This window comes from Kogia breviceps, chromosome 11 (assembly GCF_026419965.1).
Source record: "Kogia breviceps isolate mKogBre1 chromosome 11, mKogBre1 haplotype 1, whole genome shotgun sequence".
In the NCBI taxonomy this organism is placed as follows: Eukaryota; Metazoa; Chordata; class Mammalia; order Artiodactyla; family Physeteridae; genus Kogia; species Kogia breviceps.
The window spans coordinates 91,141,524-91,161,194 of record NC_081320.1 but is presented as its reverse complement, the minus strand read 5'-3'; positions in this window follow the sequence as shown (position 1 = coordinate 91,161,194).

Genomic DNA, 19,671 nt, shown 5'->3' with positions numbered 1-19,671 from the left:
ACAAATAGAATTATGATCCAAAATTATAAGCCATACTATTTTACGAGGTTTTCTTACTATAAAGGAACTACTTTAGGAGAAGAGAAATTAATGAAGTATCAAATCTATTCGGTCACTTTTTACACATAAACTTTTAGTAATACATGAAAGATGCTTTCCACCAAAACTCAGAACACTTACATTGGATCCAAGCTAACATGGCAGAAGCCGTCTCTCTATTATACTCAGCCCTTTTCAACTAAGCAAGTGTGAGCATGTTCAGGGTACCACGTGTGATTCGCCTTTATATCCTCAGTACCCGACAAAGTGTATGGCACATAAAAAGTGGTTAATAAATATTTGTTGGACAAATGTCCATTAATTTTTCCAGAGCACATCTTCCTTCCCTCTGGAAATGTGTAAGCTCTTTCTGTACCCCAACCTTTAACCAATTTACCAAAACCTAAAGAAAAGACTAATGAAATAACAGACACATAGCTGAATAACAACTTGATGACTGAGGAAGATAGACTCAAACATCAGCATTCTTCTTTGTTACAATAGCTTCGGAGTCACCAGATCTAGGCTTTGGAGACTTAAATGTAGATACTGGAAGAAAAGTGGAGCCTAATATCTAAGTAACAATAAAATCACAAATCTAGAAATTGTCTTTTTCTTTCCTACAGTGCAAAGCTTTGAATTCACTTAATTCAACTTTCTCCAATTCTCTAGTCTTTAATCTAAAAGCAAAGAGGCCAATGATGACACAAAGAAACTTATAAAGGTTACATTAAAAGAAATATTTTACTGCAGATGCCCTGAGCACAGCAAGCATTCACTCTATGTCTAAGACTTGTTTCTTGCTGTAGACTATTGTGTCCCTCCAAAATTCCTATGTTGAAACCCTAGTCCCCAGTGTAAGGATATTACAAAGTGGGGTCTTTGAGGGATAATTAGGCTGTAAGAGTGGAGCCCTCAAGAATGGGATTAGTGCCCTTATGAAAGAGATCCCAAAGCTCCTTCATCCCTTTAATCATGTGAGGACACAATGAGAGGACAGCTATCTCTGATACAGTTTACGGGCTGATTCCCCAGACACTGAATCTTCCAGAAACTTAAATATGGGCTTCCAAGCTTCCACAACAGTGAGAAATAAATTTCTATTGTTTTAAGCCACCCAGTCTATTGTACTGTATATAGGAAGTTTGTTACCTTCTCCTTATTTGTATGTTTATAGGTTTATCATATACTTTGATATTTGAAATGTTATATGCTGGAAAGCCCACTTATATTTCTAGAATAGGTTGGATTGTATGCAACCTTTCTTTCTTGAATGAACAGCAATTAAGAAAATAAAAAACGAGACAAGAACAGCAATAACAACAAAATGTACAATGGTGTGTTCTCTTACTACCCTGGGAGGGATTGGAATCTCTAAGTTATAATAATTATTATAAAAATGAATTGTCCCATTTAGTTCAGGCTGGAGCTGAATAATCTATACATGGGTTGGAGAAATCATATCTGGTGCTTCTGTTTCCAAGTAAAAACTGTGTGTATCTTTATGGGGAGAAGTCTCTAGGGAGGCAGTGAGACCTCCTCAGTGTAAATGATCAGGCATAGCCTAGATGACTGCACTCAAAAATGCTTTCACTTATATGTGAAATCTAAAAAAAAGTGAAATGAAATGAAATAAACTGTACTCATAGATACAGAGAACAGACTGGTGGTTTCCAGAGATGGGGAGTAGCGGGTGGGCAAAATGGGTAACGGTAGTCAAAAGGTACAAACTTCCATTATAAGATAAATAAGCTCTGGGGATGTAATGTACAGCCTGGTGACTAAAGTTAACAATGCTGTATCATCTATTAGAAAGGTACTAAGAGAGCAGATCTTAAAATTTTTCAACCCAAGGAAAAGAAATTTGTAACTATGTGAGGTGACGGATATTCACAATATATACATAATCAAATCTTTATGTTGTGAAGCAAAAACTAATACAATATTATATGTCAATTATATCTCAATAAAACTGAAAAAAATATTTTTCAGTAAAGTTGATTTTTTACAAGTGAAAGCATCAGAGACCTTCAAATTCCTCTCTAACACAGAGAATCGTTGAATTTACTTCTGAAAAGCAATGAACTTGTCCTGACAGTTGGATAAACTGCTACTGATCTTGGACTGTAAAAGGTCCACACAGGTAGACTGAGGTAGTTATTGCTTTCATCACTAGGAGAAGTTCCCGAACCCTAGTACCTTTTTTGGAAATAAAAATGAGAAAACCATATAAATGGTTTTAGTCATCTCAGAAAAAAATGGGTCGAGGATCACCTTATATTTTTTCATGCACAGTACTTGCAATGCAAATATTTATTTTCAGAGTTTGGTAAATTATTCTAGTCTGTGGAGGAAGGAGTAAAAAGGAAAGAACCACAGGAACCAAAGAGGTTGTAGGGCTCAACTAGATCCTTTGGGGAAAAGGAACCCTGCAGAAAATAACTACTTTTCCTCAGCATTTGCTTGCTCAAACCGAGACTGTGCATCTATGCTAGTACTTTCTCTGACACCTGACATTTTGAGGAAGTCTCACTTTTTTTGTCTGATCACTCTCATATAATTAACATTCCTCCAAACATTTTCTACACAAGAGTCTTGATTTGGAAACTAAAACACCCATCCCTGTGTCAGAATTATGTGACTTCCTCCTCCTATCCAATTTAAAGCTTTTTCTCACCCCTACAGTAGAGGGAAAAGGGCCTGGATGTGCTTGCTTTCCAGCTCCCCTGCACCTCTCCATCCTGGCTGGCAGTAGTTTCAGACCCTCCAAGGTGAGAAACAGGGAAAATGATATTAGGGGGAAGGGCACAGCCTCCTTGGGCAGCAGGGTGGTTTTTGTTTGTTTGTTTTTTTGCGGTACGCGGGCCTCTCACTGTTGTGGCCTCTCCCGTTGCGGAGCACAGGCTCCGGACGCGCAGGCTCAGCGGCCACGGCTCACGGGCCCAGCCGCTCCGCGGCACGTGGGATCCTCCCGGACCGGTGCACGAACCCGCGTCCCCTGCATCGGCAGGCGGACTCTCAACCACTGCGCCACCAGGGAAGCCCCAGCAGGGTGTTTAAAGCTAGTTCTTTCTCTCAAAGATGTGTGGAGAGCTCTTAGGAGTTTCTAATAGTTGCACCTGCAGGAGACTTCCAACTGCACTCCCTTCATGCATGCACTCTCTCCGGTCTGGCTGGTTACTTTCAATTCCTTCCTCAGCCCCTGGACAGTTGTGAGTTCTCCCCCTCTTTGGGGATTATTTGCTTCATTGGGCACTTGTCTCAGAAGAATCCAAGATGGCCCCGGCCAGCTCCCTCCTGGGGAAACACACAGTTCATTCCCTGTTTAGCTCTCAGAATTTCAACTTCTGACACAGGTTGCTTCTACCAGACTCTCCTCTAGTGACAAAGTTTGGAGCATAAACTTTGCCTGGTACCTTCACCTCCAAACTCTAAGAGGCGTAGGTCAACTATTCTGAGTGTTTCTCTAAAGTTCCTTACCTGGCCTTCCCTCCTGTATGGGGAAGAGAGTAGGTGACAGGCATACACTGTATATCAACAGCTTTCTCAAAAAAAAAAAAAAAAGCTTTCTTACCCAAAAAAGTCTCCCTTTTCAACCTCACCAGTCTTAAGAGGTAGATTTTATTTGTTTTGTTCTTTGTTTTTTTGCAGTACGCGGGCCTCTCACTGCTGTGGCCTCTCGCGTTGCGGAGCACAGGCTCCGGACGTGCAGGCCCAGCGGCCACGGCTTACGGGCCCAGCTGCTCCGCAGCACGTGGGATCCTCCCGGACCGGGGCACGAACCCACGTCCCCTGCATCGGCAGGCGGACTCGCAACCACTGCGCCACCAGGGAAGCCCCAGAGGTAGATTTTAATATTTGAATTTACCTTTAGGTAAATATTAAGATCTTAAAATTGAAGACTCAAATGTGAGGTATTTCATTAGCCAAGGGATCTATCATCTTTGCTTTGATTACTCTCAGTCTTTGGGACCCTTAGCCCAAAATGAAATAGAAAGAGTCCCATGTTGCCATCCTATTTTATACTGACATAGAACCTGGTTATCCCTTTTGCCACCAGCTAGAGAACACCACGAATCTCTCCCAGAGTCAGACTACTACTTAGGAGTTTGGGGGATGAAAATGTGCTTTTCAGAGTTGCTGTCATCCATATTCTAATCAGTTCTTATGCAAGGTTAATCTACCTCCCAATGACAGGAGACAAAATTAAGCCTCCATAATAGGTATCTTAGACACCTCTGGGGATGACAGAAATATAAGGAGAAAGTCACCCTAGAGTAGAAGTAAATCCAGCCAAGAGTGTATGTAAATGGAATCAGCTTGTGGCTATGCAATCTATGTGTTTAACACCTAGCATAATGGCTGGCATATAGTAAATACTCAATATGTTGCATTTTTCATGTCACCCCTACCGAACCTCACTTTTCAAATGAAGAAAACAATACCAAGAATTTGCCTATTTTTCCCCATTCTGAAGAGAAAGATCACATGATATAATACATATACAAGAACATATAACCTCTTTGTGTGTTGTGCATGTATGCCATCCAGAAACATTCCATGAAACTAATTATCTGATGGAATGGATTAAGTGGAGTGCTAATTTTGAAAATAGGGTGAAATCTGCATCTACATCAGTCATGTGAAGAATGCATGAAAAATAAGATTTTCATCTGACACAAGACAAATAAGACCAAAGTGGTGGTTATGGGCCTTACTGAAAGTCGCACAAATCAGAGGCAGATTTCTCCTCATTCCAGCACTAGACAGAACCATGAGGGAAGCATGATGAGAAGTTCTACTTTCCAACTTTAGAAGAAAGGCTAGGAGTCGGGGTTGATTCCCTGATGATCCACTCTCACTCTTATAGACATTGCTATCCATTAAGGCACCCATTAGCACAACTCATGACTGAGAGACAACAGGACATTTGTCAGGCTTTTTCAGCATTGCCGTTTTACTTATAATAAACAGTTTAGAGGAGGAGTATTTATAGCCCTTCGACCTCTCCCACTGGCCCTGAAAGAAATTGGATTTCCAACCAAATCCATTTACAAGGAGAGAGCTATTCATTCTAATAAAACCACATGGTAAGTATATTAAGTAGGAAAAAAAATGTCTTTTGATAAACAGAGAGACATTATACACACAGGAATGGCAGCAGACTCAGTGAAAGTTAAGCTTAGCTGCTTCTGATCTCACTTGAAATTTTCCCAGCCCTTAAAGCATGGCAATAGGTACTACAATAGGTACTACAATAGACTGCTTCAGAGTTACAAGTTCAATTAACCACAGGGCCCAATTTCAGCCTTGACAGTTGGGGCATGAGGTGATGTATGACGAAGAAAAGTGCCACAAACCCCTTAAAAGGAATTTCAATTTTGAATCTACTTATATATAGCCCTAGCACCAGAATTAACATGGAGAGGTTACCAGAGGATATGGAATATGATATTCACCTTTGGAAAATGTTTTATCTGTTTGGAGAGAAAGGACCAGCATATGCAAAAGAGAACATTACAAAATTGAACATGATTGAAAGTTAAAAACAGACTGTCAACTATTAGAGCAATTTGGGCAAATTCAGATGAACTTCCTTGTAGTTCACCTGTGGGTGAAAAGAATATGAATTCAAAAGTTTGGAGAAAATATAGACTGAGCTTGGAAACTGAGAAGAAGTGAGAAAGAAGAAGGTATTAATGATTACACGCCTGTTCCTGACTTAACAGACTTAGTGAATGGTGGTGATATTCACTAAGATGTGTAACACAGAATGAGAATTGGGAAAAAATATGATGGGTTTGTTTAGATGTGTTGAGTCTGACTGTTCTATGGGGCATTCAACGAAAAAGTCCAGCAGCGGTCTGGTAATATAAATGGAGTCCAATAGACATATAAATGCTGGAGATGAAGAACTCACAGTTATTGGGAATTAAGATTAACTCTAAAGTATCAATATTTTGCTTTCCTTTCAGATTATATGTGTTAACAGTCGTTTGTTAACTCCACCAAATTCTAACCTTGTTTTTAAGGAAAGATGTGTTATATTTAACAACACATAAATTGTTAAACAAATAACAATACATATACACATAATATTCAGCGCACATAAAAATACTCAAATATTGCTTTAGAAAAGACATCCCCAAATTGTCCCTAATTATTAGATCAGCTGTAAATGACTCTTTAGATTCGTTTTTAGTTATCTCTGGCAACACTTCTGGAACTAAGTTCCTGAAAAGAATCAACGTTGGCTCTCTGTAGGCCAGGTAGCATATAATTCTGTGCTTTCCAACTTGAGAAAGTCAAAGAAATATTCCACAAGTTTCAGTTATCTGTATCTGCTGAATTGGGGGACTGTCACACTCTGGAACTGGGTTCACTTGTCCAAATACTAGTCAGTGGAGTGTAGTTAGTGCTTTTCTGCTGGGTGATCCACAAGCAGCACCAAAACTCAAAGAATATAAGTAAAACAACACACACACAGATTTCAGCCCTCAGTGACTATCTCATAAATGAGCATGAAAAGTTCCAACTAAACTTAGAAAAGACAGGGAGAAGAAATTATACATCAAGCAGAAAATGGGACTTTGAGAGTACATGACAGGAAGCAGTTGCTTCTTTACCTTACACAAAAGTCTTCCAATATCCCTAGGTACTAGAAACTAAAACTAGTTTCTTTACCCATCAACAAAATGAAAGAGCAAGTCTACATGTGTTCTGATGAGAATTGGAAAGAAAATTCCAGTTTTTCTCAGCAAATCTAAGCAGCTGATTAACTAGACCAAATGGAATGAGCAGGGGAAAATAAGTACCTGAGAAATACCAACATAGAAGAAATGGACAGGGGAAAAGACGCCTGCAAAGATGTTCCAGAAGGAGATAATAGGACCCAACTGAAATTAAAATAATAAACTTTGGGGTAATAAGAATACTTAGTGGATCTGATCTAACTGGTGGATAAAAGTGCTAGGTGATTAAAATATTATTTGTATATAATTAATGCAACAAGACTGTAATTCAATGTATAATATAGAAAAGAATGAGGTTAGAGGACTGTGTGTGCAGAGAAGAACCCAATAAGGACAAGATGAATCTCCCTAATCTCAGTGGGAAAGAAGTTTCTCTCGCTCTGGAGACTTCAGAGTGAGATTTCAAATTATTATTTTTTTAACTCAGGTGCTAGGATATAAACAAAGTTTAAATAAGCCGTATTTATGATATTGTGTGAAATTGGTGGATTCTTGGCAAATGGAAAGTCAGATCCTAGCGCAATAAATGTGGAAGAGAGTTGGTGCCAAGGAAGATGAGAGATGTTTGTGGTAGAGCAGGAGAAGTGAGAAAAAATATTTGACCACACCACCCTGTGTTTGGGGAAGAGTTTCTACCCTGCCTGTGAGTTTGATTTCCTCTTCAAGGTCACCATTACTGAATGAGATGGTTAATATGCTTCTAAGGGGGCTTCTGATTCAAAGCAAGCTAAGTAAACCCTGCTATCATATTATTTACTTTACTAATATCCTTTGAAAACCTTATGCTAAGAGGATTGTGCAACTGTAAAATTTTTCCAAGCTCAGTGACAACAAACCTGCAGCCAAGTCCTGCCAAATGCGACTCTGAACCTTTTGAATATTCCTTACTTTTTCATTTGCATTGACTCGCCACTGCCATTGCTCTCCTGGGCTTGCCTACCCATATGCAACTGATTTCTCTATCGACATCGCTCATCTCTGCCATTCATCCTTCACGCTGCCGCCAGAAAACAGTGTTAAAATGAGCAGTGATCTACATAAAAATAAATGACTATTCACCTTCTAAAAACAAGATGCATTTTTCTCCCCATGGTACTCAAAACATAAAAAACTGGTCCCAACTCTTTATTCATCTGTGTCCTTTATTGCTCCTCCATCCTCCATCCTCCCACCACTCCATCATCTTTTCCAGTTTGAGGGCTGGATAAATCACAGCTTTCTGTGGACTGCTCTGCTACGCGCATTTATGTACTCTTTCTTTATTATTATTTTTTTTAATTTATTTATTTATTTTTGGCTGCATTGGGTCTTCGCCGCTGCGCGCGGCCTTCCTCCAGCTGCGGAGAGCGGGGGCCACCCCTCCCTGCGGTGGGCGGGCCCCTCACTGCAGTGCCCCCCACCTCTGCCGAGCACGGGCTCTAGGTGTGTGGGCCTCAGCAGCTGTGGCTTGCCGTCTTAGTAGTGGTGGCTCGCAGGCTCCCGAGCGCAGGCTCAGCAGTTGTGGTGCACGGGCTTAGCCGCTCCGCGGCATGTGGGATCTTCCCGGACCGGGGCTCGAACCCGCGTCCTCTGCATCGGCAGGCGGACTCCCAACCACTGCGCCACCAGGGAAGCCCCGCATTTATGTACTCTTGATGTTGGCTGGTATCTCCGTACCCTTAGATATATTGGAAGATCCGTTATAGTTCAAAATTGTTTACTTCTCTTTTCTGTAAAAAGATCAAATCTTTCCACCACACTGAGATCACGCCTAGCTAGCTATGTGACTTGCTTGACCAACGAAATGTGAACAGAAGTAACATTTCTTTGCAGAAGCTTTAAGAGCCATGACATAATTCTGACACTATTATTTTTCTTTTGCCATGAGAACAGCATGTCCCAGTTAAGGGCTGCTCCCTCAGCTTAGATGACAGAATGGAACTCTGCGGTACACGGCTAAAGTGAACCCACACCCAACATGAAACATAGGCTAGATTGCCTTTGCAAACTACTCAGCAAAAGTGGACTGATGCAGAGATCCGGTTAAATAAGGTCCCAATACTAGCTCTAGGGCTGTGGCAATTCAAAGTCCTCACCAACTTTTCATGTCGTACTTCCTCTTGCATACTCTCCTCTGGTTCACTTCAACGACTGCTACCTAAATTCTGTCCCATATAAAACCTACACTCAATGCACAGCCCCTTTATAGTTCTCTGGAAGAAATCTAATCATCCTCAGGAGTTTAAGAAGTTGGCAACATTCAGGAACATTTCTATGGTTGAGCGATTGGATGGCGTCTCGCAGTATACAGTCTCCTGTTCACGCTGTCGCAGCTCCTCACATCCCACAGCCTTCCAAAACCTTGCTGCAACTCAGGACTCTCTCCACCTCCCACAGTGCTGCCCTGGGACGGTAGGTCAGCAGCACACTCCTCTTGCGTCTCTGTCTTGCCCCACAGAGCAGCATGTTTTCCCCAGACGTATTCCCATTATTTATTTAAACCAAAATTCCATTTGCTATGAAACCATATTTTAATGCTATTACAAATAATGTTCTACCTTGACAGATAATACCTAAAATCCTATCAGACTTCTCCACTGCAAAAGCACTTTTAAATCCATTATCGTATCCTATCATCTCTATTTTCCCCTCCATCTCTGTGAAGGCAAGTGCCTTGACTCATATTAACATGGAGTCTGCAGCTCTTTGCACAATGCCTGACATATAGTGGGCACTCAGTCAATATCTGTGGGTAAATAATGAATGAACAAAAGAAAGCATGAACATCGTTATGAAGTGACAAGCCAAGTATCTAAAGGTGCTTTTGCTTCTAAGGAAGCTAAGTAAACCCTGCTGCCGTATTATTTTACTCAGTTAATATCCTTTGTAAACCTATGTTAATAGGATTATGCATAAGTAAAATTTTTTCCAGCTCAATGACAACATAAGGGGCAGAGTGGGATTTCAGCTAATGTCTCTGATTCCAGTCCCCATGGCCTTACTGAACTCTGCCTCTGCCCCAGACTCACAGCACTTTTACTACGGAGGGGTGGTGTGGACAGAGGTCGAGTGAACACAGTCCTCTGATTTCAAAGAGAGGGTTAAAGTGTCAGACAAGAATTGAACTAAAAGGTTCTCAAGGTTACTTACAAACTGAAATTTTAATGAGCGATCTAAGAATAATCTGAGATTTGCTACAGGTAGCTGTAAAACGGGATTTTTCCTCTAGAACGTATTTTGTTTCCATTCATGAAACCGTGTGGATGCAGCTCTTATAAATTCAGGTCACCGGGATGTGCCAGAGGGACGATCTAGAATGAGAGGTTAAAGTCATAAATTCTACCAGCAAACACTGTCTTCCTCACTCTGCAATGATAGATGACAAGTGGTTTTTGCCTGTTAAATAATGCATCCTCCTCAGTGTTTACAAGTTGACAAACACAAGAGGATTTACACTTTCCTAATCACACTAAACTCTCCATTTTGAAAGCCCAGAGTCAGTTTTTATAAATGCACAGGTTTATTATTCCCTGGCTGTTGTCACAGAGTGAATAGAGTCATAATTCTTTCCTAGAAACATATAATCTGGAATCAGATGACCTGTATAGAGGTTTTAGCTCAACTACTTATTGACTGCGTGACCTGGGGCAAGGCACACAAGTTTCAGGTTTGGGATCTCTAAAGCAGGATTACTAATAAACATAAGTGAGCAGTGAGGATCAAATGAGATAAGACAGTGACTTACAAACTCTATTCTATGGGGACTCAGAGGTGGGGAGAGGCCAAGGAAGAGAAGCCACAGACCCTTCCCCATCCTCCACTGCTTGGACCAGAGAAAGTCAGCTTTTAGCTTTTCAGATCTCAGCTTCAGGCCTTCAAATCTCCAATTCAATTTTCTGTCGACCACATCTGTGGTTGCTTCCAGTAAGAACACTCTCTCGCAATCATCCGATGCTGTGGAGTTCATAGAGCACATCCATATACGTTATCTCGTGTATAAACCTTACCGTGACATAAGAAAATTATCTCTCCCACTTGGATACTGAAAGACTGAGCCCCTAAAAGATTAAGTGACTTGCTATAGTTCCCAAGATGAGGCAGCAGTAGCTCCCAACCAGAGAGAGGTGTGCTCTTCCTGCAACTCTGGGCGGCCTTCACACATTCCTGTTTTCTCCACTACATAAGATACCATCTTTAATTTGAAAACTATTTGCCTTTTCAGATGACCTATGTTCTCACAATAAACAAGCCACATTTTCATTTTTCTTCAAAGAATGAAACTTCTGGCTTATCTTAAGAAGAAGGTAAAAGCATTGATTAAAAATCTGATAGGACTTATAACACAGCCCATGTTTCTCTTTGTAAAGCCATAAAGAACACATTGTCCCCGAGCGTGGACAATCGTGGCCCCAGCAGAGCACACTGGGAGGGACAACTGTGACTAGATGGAGACAGCAAACGTATCAGCAGCAAGTGTCACCGAATTTTCTTGTCAACGGTACTAACTTTCTTCTCATTTAAGAGGAGCAACTATCTGGAATTTTTTTTCCTAGTTAACATTCTCTGGCCATCTCCACTGTAATCCCAAACGTATGGATATATTAAGACATTTTCTCTACACACTGAATTCATTAATCCATTCATTTATTAAATAAGCAGTAAGTACTTATCCTATGCAGGACATGGGGCTAGGAACTGTGAATACTGAATTTATAATAACCAGTTCCTGCCACCAAGATGTTCACAGTCTTGCTAGGAAGAAGTCACGTGTATAAACACAAAGCAGAATGAGGTAAGTGCATAAGAGAGGTACAAAGAGTTCTGAGAATGCAAAGAGGAAAGACCACTTTTGGCCTAGGTTATCAGTAGCAGTTTTTGAGGTGAGACAGTTTACTACATTACTACAAAGCTACAGTAATCAAGACAGTATGGTACTGGCACAAAAACAGAAATAGAGATCAATGGAACAGGATAGAAAGCCCAGAGATAAACCCACGCACATATGGTCACCCTACCTTTGATAAAGGAGGCAAGAATATACAATGGAGAAAAGACAGCCTCTTCAATAAGTGGTGCTGGGAAAACTGGACAGCTACATGTAAGAGAATGAAATTAGAACAATCCCTAACACCACACACAAAAGTAAAGTCAAAATGGATTAAAGACCTAAATGTAGGGCCAGACACTATCAAACTCTTAGAGGAAAACACGGGCAGAACACTCAACAACATAAATCACAGCAAGATCCTTTTTGACCCACCTCCTAGAGAAATGGGAATAAAAACAAAGGGGACCTAATGAAACTTAAAAGCTTTTGCACAGCAAAGGATACCATAAACAAGACCAAAAGACAACCCTCAGAATGGTAGAAAATATTTGCAGATGAAGCAACTGACAAAGGATTAATCTCCAAAATTTACAAGCAGCTCATGCAGCTCAATATCAAAAAAACAAACAACCTAATCCAAAAATGGGCAGAAGACTTAAATGACATTTCTCCAAAGATATACAGACTGCCAACAAACACATGAAAGGATGCTCAACATCACTAATCATTAGAGAAATGCCAGTCAAAACTACAATGAGATATCATCTCACACCGGTCAGAATGGCCATCATCAAAAAAATCTAGAAACAATAAATACTGGAGAGGGTGTGGAGAAAAGGGAACCCTCTTGCACTGTTGGTGGGAATGTAAGTTGATACAGCCACTATGGAGAACAGCATGGAGGTTCCTCAAAAAACTACAAATAGAACTACCATATGACCCAGCAATCCCACTACTGGGCATATACCCTGAGAAAACTGTAATTCAAAAAGAGTCATGTACCACAATGCTCATTGCAACTCTATTTACAATAGCCAGGACATGGAAGAAACCTAAGTGTCCATCAACAGATGAATGGATAAAGAAGATGTGGCACATATATACAATGGAATATTACTCAGCCATAAAAAGAAGCAAAACTGATCTAGTTGTAGTGAGGTGGATGGACCTAGAGACTGTCATACAAAGTGAAGTAAGTCAGAAAGAGAAAAACAAATACCATATGCTAACACATATATATGGAATCTAAAAACAAAAATTGTTCTGAAGAACCTCAGGGCAGGACAGGAATAAAGATGTAGAAGTAGAGAATGGACTTGAGGACACAGGGACAGGGAAAGGTAAGCTGGGACGAAGTGAGAGAGTGGCATGGACACATAAGACACTACCAAATGTAGAGTGGATAGCTAGTGGGAAGGAAGCAGCCTCATAGCACAGGGAGATCAGCTCGGTGCTTTGTGACCATCTAGAGGGGTGGGATAGGGAGGATGGGAGGGAGGTGCAAGAGGGAGGAGATATGGGGATATATGTATATGTATAGCTGATTCAGTTTGTTATAATGCAGAAACTAACACACCATTGTAAAGCAATTATACTCCAATAAACATGTTAGAAAAAAAAAAAAGAGTGAGAATTTTCAAGAGAAAACATAAATAATCCACCAAGAATTCGGAAGAAAAAGAATAATACTTTGTTAGTCTTTAAAGGCACGAGTAATAGAAGGGAAATATTTTTCACCAGAATGGTTTTATTTGATTGCAGCATCTGGTTTCTTATGAAATGCATAAATAAACTTCAGAGAAAGGGAGTAGAAGGAGGACATAAAATTGGGAAACGGAATAAATCAGAGTTTGTGAAAACCTGTGATCACAATAGTATTGGGGCCCTATGACAAATCTGTTATGTATACACAATGGGCAGTGGTGGTCCAAAATAAGTGTAGATCGATCCATATTATGTCCTCATTATTCCACTTCATGCACTCTACATCTGGCCAGCCACACGTACTCACTGTTCTTCACATAGGCCCCAGATCACTCGCCTCCACATACTTTCTCTCTCTACAATCCTCAATATTCCTCTTTGCATTCACATAAATACCAGGCCCAGGCCCAGGTACCTTTTCCATTTATTTAATTTTAAAATAAGTATTCTACTCACATGCATCAAAGTTTCACAGTCTCCCTCCCACCACTATTCCCCAGCTACCAGTTACCTCTACAGAAGTGACCAAGCGGGCTTCGCTGGTGGCGCAGGGGTTGAGAGTCCGCCTGCTGATTCAGGGGACACGGGTTCGTGCCCCGGTCTGGGAAGATCCCACGTGCCGCGGAGCGGCTGGGCCCGTGAGCCATGGCTGCTGAGCCTGCGCGTCCGGAGCCTGTGCTCCGCAACGGGAGAGGCTGCAGCAGTGAGAGAGGCCCGTGTACCGCAAAAAAAAAAGAAGTGACCAAGAATATATTTCCCTGTGTGTTCTTCAGTCAAGAGGGATATTTTATAAATACGGGTGTGTGTTTCTATATTTTCCACAAACATGTCATATTAACTGTATGTTACCTTGGGCAAATTATTTAACTTTCCACAACAGTCTCCTCATCTGTAAAATGGGAGAAAAATAATACTACAGGCATCATAGCGTTGTTCTGAGGATTAAATAAGTTAACACTCTCTCTCTCACACACACATACACACACACACACACATATATATGGCAATGTTAAAATGGCCTTTAAAATAAATTTATAGGCAAAATGGCAGCATAAATAGACGTAAGAGCTTCTCCTCCAATCTCAAACCACCAAAACTAGAATTTATTTTTCTTGCTCAAATTAAAGAGGAGGGATTTTCTAAGTCCCAGGAATGAAGAAGGAACACTTAGATGTAGTAGTGATCCCTTCTTGACGTTATGGAGGTCATGGGGGCCTGGAATCTGAAACACACATTAGGGACCAGAGCTTTAAACATGGAAGCTAGAATTGGGGCTAGAGATCCCACCTGTCATAGGAATCCAGCAGTGAACATCAGCTGAACTGGAACACACTTGTCCAGTTCCCAGGATCACAGAAAAACAGCAAGTCATTTATTCCAGGCTGTGATTGGAAAGAGAATCAACCACCAGCAATTAGAAACCTAGTTTTATCCCAAGCTTATATTAACTGGAGACAAAGAACCTAGCCTGAAAGTTGGTTAACAGTGGATAATCCCATGGAACTGGCAGAGTCATCTGTGAGATCTTTCAATAGGGAGGCTTCTAAGGACCAAAGCATAGGTGGAAATTTTATGAAATATCTACAATGTTAGTTTAAAAAAGCATAGCACCAAGAAAGCCAGCCTATGGAATTAACAAATGGAAGGATTACACTGCAGAAATAGAGATGGCAAAGCTTTACAATAAGTATATGTGAAATGTTCAAGGTAATAAAAACATGTAAATATTCAAAAAGAATAAAATGTAAATATTCAAAAAATTAAACAGGGAAAAAATGTGAGAAAGAAGTTAAGAACATGAAGAGCAGGTGAAATTTCTACCAAAACTTTAAGATGAGTTCCACAAAAAGAGTAGAGAACATGGGAGAGAAGTAGTGTGAAGAAATTTGAGGAAATAATGGTTCTAACTGAAGGCAGACATAAGTCTTCAGATTTAAAAGGCACAGTACTAAACACTATAAATCAAACGGATATACTTCTGTGTATATTTAGTGAAATGTCGAGTTTCAAGAATAAATAGAAAAGTTTTAAAGCTAACAAAGATTAAGAAATGTTTACCCACGAAAGAAAAACAAGAAAGAAGACAGTAGACTTATCATCAGCCACCATTAATGTATAAGAAAATGGAAGAAAAAAAAAAAGCTTTACAAATATGTGTAAATATACCAGTAAACACAATAAATATACACATACTAAACTCACCAGTTAAATAAAAGACCCTCAGCTTTAGGCGGGATGAACCAGTCGATAGTAGACAACTTCTCCCTCCTAGAACAATGTTAAAAGCCAGCTAAAAAACAAAAATCATTTGCTTGAAGACAGATGAGGCAAGAGTAGCTAGAGAAGCTATGACTCCCAAGAGAGAAGAAACTCTGAATAGTGACCTTTACGCAGTGCTCTTGAATGACAAAAATGAAAGTACAAGATATACCAGAAAAGGAACTTGCAGACTACTGTATTTTTTTTTTTTTTTTGCGGTACGCGGGCCTCTCACCGTCGTGGCCTCTCCCGTTGCGGAGCACAGGCTCCGGACGCGCAGGCTCAGCGGCCATGGCTCACGGGCCCAGCCGCTCCGCAGCACGTGGGATTTTCCCGGACCGGGGCACGAACCCGCGTCCCCCACATCGGCAGGCGGACTTCCAACAACTGCGCCACCAGGGAAACCCCATACTATTTTATTGATGAGCCAAAGATGGCGTCTGTGTGTTGGCCCCTCGGTTGTTTATTTCTTCACTATAGGCTGGGACCCTTAGCTCAAAAGCCTGCCTGCTCCAAATTCACATTTTTACAGATCCAATTATTTTAAAATTGGCTGAAACATGCAGATTTTTAGCCATTTAGAGTCTGCCTGCTTTGCATACCCCACAAAACCTCCCTGGACAGTTACTAGTTATAAGGCCCCAACTCACTGTTCTCCTTTGGAGCTCCCTGACCCTGATACTCCCCACCCTGCTGCTAAGCCTCCTCTCTGATTCTTCTGTCACTTAGGAGTTCCCTTAACCTCCTCCCTTTCTGGCTGGTGGCCTCCAGGCTGTAAGTCTCTGGAGGGTCTCATAAAGTGAGGAGCTTTCCATTTCATGCCACCCTGTCCAAATGCCATTGAATAAAGGTTGTTGTGTGTTACAACCTTTCATGGTCATATCTTTTCATGTGATTAGCCCCAAATCCCTCAAACTCCTTACATAGACTACTCCAGGCTCTCAGTTTAAAACTCTGAAAAGCCAGGAATGAATTACCAGTAAGCCCAGCCTTTCTAGGGCTCACATTGGGACAGTCCCTGATTGAATGAAAGTAATAATCTGTCACTGTCTACTAGCTAAAAAAAGAATGAGCCCATTCTAGAGGGAAAATAACCTCTAAATACCTTTCAGTATACAACCTTTGTCATTCAATCAAAAATTAGTAGATATGCCAAAAGAAAAAAAACTATATAACTGGAATCCATGGGGGGCGGGAAACAGTAGAAACAGATACACAAGTGATGAAGATACACTTCATAAGGATTTTAAAATAGGAGAAAATAGATATGATTGTGGAGGATTTACTAGAGAATTGTGATCTATTACGAAAAAAATAGAAATGCTTCCACTGACAATTTCTAAATCTGAAATTAGGTTAGATGAATATTATAAACTAGAGGTCCAGAAGGATAGGAGAAAAAGAATGGAGAAGAGAGAATGACTGAAAATTTTTTTCTAAAATATCCTATCCCACAGATTCAAGTATCTCTGAAGATTTTAGAAAAGAATACATACAAAGAAAACTGACCCACAGCACATAATAGACAAACTGGTAAAAAACATAGGAAAAGAGAAACATTTAAAACTAGCTAGAGAAATAAGGATGCATTACCTACAAAGGAGAATATGAAACTGCTGACTTCTTGATGGAAAAAAGAAAGAAAAGATACATTTAAAATTCTGAAAGAAAAAGAAATGCCAAATGAATTCTATATTCAGTAAAAATGTCATTAAAAACTGAAGATGAAGTTATCATGTTTTTAGATCAAGAGAGAATCTTCCACCAACAAACTTGCACTAAAATAAATCTACTAAAGAGAAATGTTCAAACAGAAGGAAAATGATCTCAGAACCTAACATGTAACTGCAGATTGAAATAAAGAGAAATAAAACAGTTAAATAATTAGGTAAATATCGAGTAGCCAAAATAATGATAATTGTGGGATTTAAAATGTATATAACATTAAAACACACAACAAAAAACATACACCCCCCCACACACACACACTTATAAAATAAACAAATACACATAGAAAAATGACCAGAAAGAAATGTAAAATGATAGCAATGGTAATTGTTCTCGTCTGTTGGTGAGTTGCAAGTAACGCTTTTTGGATCAATGATTCTAATTTTCTTTTCAGTGTATATCTCTGTAGTCTCTGTGTGGCACCCAAAACAGGTAAAAATCTCTACCTTACCTCATGAAGGTAGTTGGGGAAACAAACATTAAAAATACTTAAAGAAGTAAAATATATAATAGAGCAGATGGCAATAAATCTACAAGGAAAGGAAATACACACACATTTAAAGATGCTCATTACCAAAGAGTGGGAAACTCGGTAAACAGCCCTTGCCGCCCACTTTACAGAATGCTACTCAAAGAGCCAGATTTCCCCCTCCACACAGGCCGACCCCCTACCCCCACTGCCTCCAAGACCTGGGGGCTTTATAAATCCCCCAGTGGATGATCAGGTTTGCCCCTGTACCCTGCCCTGCTCAGGGACTTTTCTGGTTTTAATATTTGAAAATCCTGTATCCCAGGAATCCCCTCAGTGTCGGCCAAACCAGAACAGTTTGTCAACCTGCAAAACCTAAAAATGAAACCCTTTGCTCACTCTGTTAGTTTACAGAGCTGTCACCCATGAAACCGCTGCCTTTAGAAGCTGTGCTTATTGGTCACAGCATCTGCCTCTGGATGTGGTATTCAAAGTTAGAATCACCCATTCACAAGTCATGGAGAAGAACTGAGGTGTCTTCAAGGAATAAATTAAAACGGTACGGTGACATACATTGGATTGTCACCACTAAGCACTAAAGTAATCCCACATATCTCTCTCATTGTCCTCAGCTTTTCTTCCTTAATGTTGGATAAAAATATACCCCCCGCTTCTCGTCAGTGTCGTGTCTCCTGAGAATTGTTTGGGGCCATCCCTCCTTTCTAAGCATGTTTTGTAGTAACTGCCACATCATTTTCTGAGCATAGATAACAGATGACCAGGGAACTAGGCATTTCACACATATAATCGCATTTAATTCCAAAAACCATCCTGCAAGATATATATTGCAACTATTTTACAGATGTGTTAACTGACATTCAGAGCGGCTCAGTAATTTGTACAGAGCCAAACAGCTAGCAAGGGCCAAGACGGAGAGGAAAACCATGGTCTGTCTAACTGCAAGGTTCAATTTCTTAATAACTTATCCTAAAATTTACTTTAAGAAGCTTTATGAGTCATCAAACACGAAACTGGTGTTTTAAAAGTGATTAATTCTTATAACCTTTAGTTTTTTTATTATACAATGCTTTCTGTTCTGAGCTGAATAGACTTAAATGATATGATCTAAATTAGAGGATCTATGCATCCATTTCACTCGGGCACACAAATGTCTCTCTGCTATACATTGCTCTCTAAATAGAAATTGCTTTAGATAAAAAATTGTAATAGCTGAAATAATTATATAGTTTCTAGGTGAGTCATTCTGTAACTTTTAGTCTTTGGGAAGATTCCATATTTCTGGTTATCTGCTATGAAATGGTTTCCAGCTACCCACTTATGTCCTTGGTAAAATTAAAGCCCATTATTAAACAGTTGTTTTACTCAATACAGTTGATTTACTTATGCATCAAGCCTACAGTTAAAGTTCACACAAAACCAAAGATGTATTTTTAAGTTTTGTCAGGGCTTTTCAATAACTTCATCAGGCATTTAACCACATTTGACTAGATAGTACCCTGAGAAAAGATTAAATTTAGACAAAAGATCTGTTCATTAAATTTAATTGAATTCCACAAATATTTACTGTCTTCTTCCTTCCTATACAGTAGGCACTCACCCACCCTGCCTCCAAAAATACAGAGGTGAGATGTTGCTTCTGTCTCAATGAACCCTCTATCGACTTGAGAGACATATCAGCAAATAAACGCTCAAATGGAGTGGCAAATGTATCAATAGAAGTGACGCAGATTAACATGTGATACTAAAGGTGGGGAAAGAATATCAAGGAGGGCTCGCCAGAAGTAATGACGCCTAAGCTGGATTTTGAAAACATTGCTATGTGGAAATCCCCAGGACCTACTAATGGATTTGATCCCTCTCCTTCAGTTTACTTCCAGTTTTGGTCAATCAGA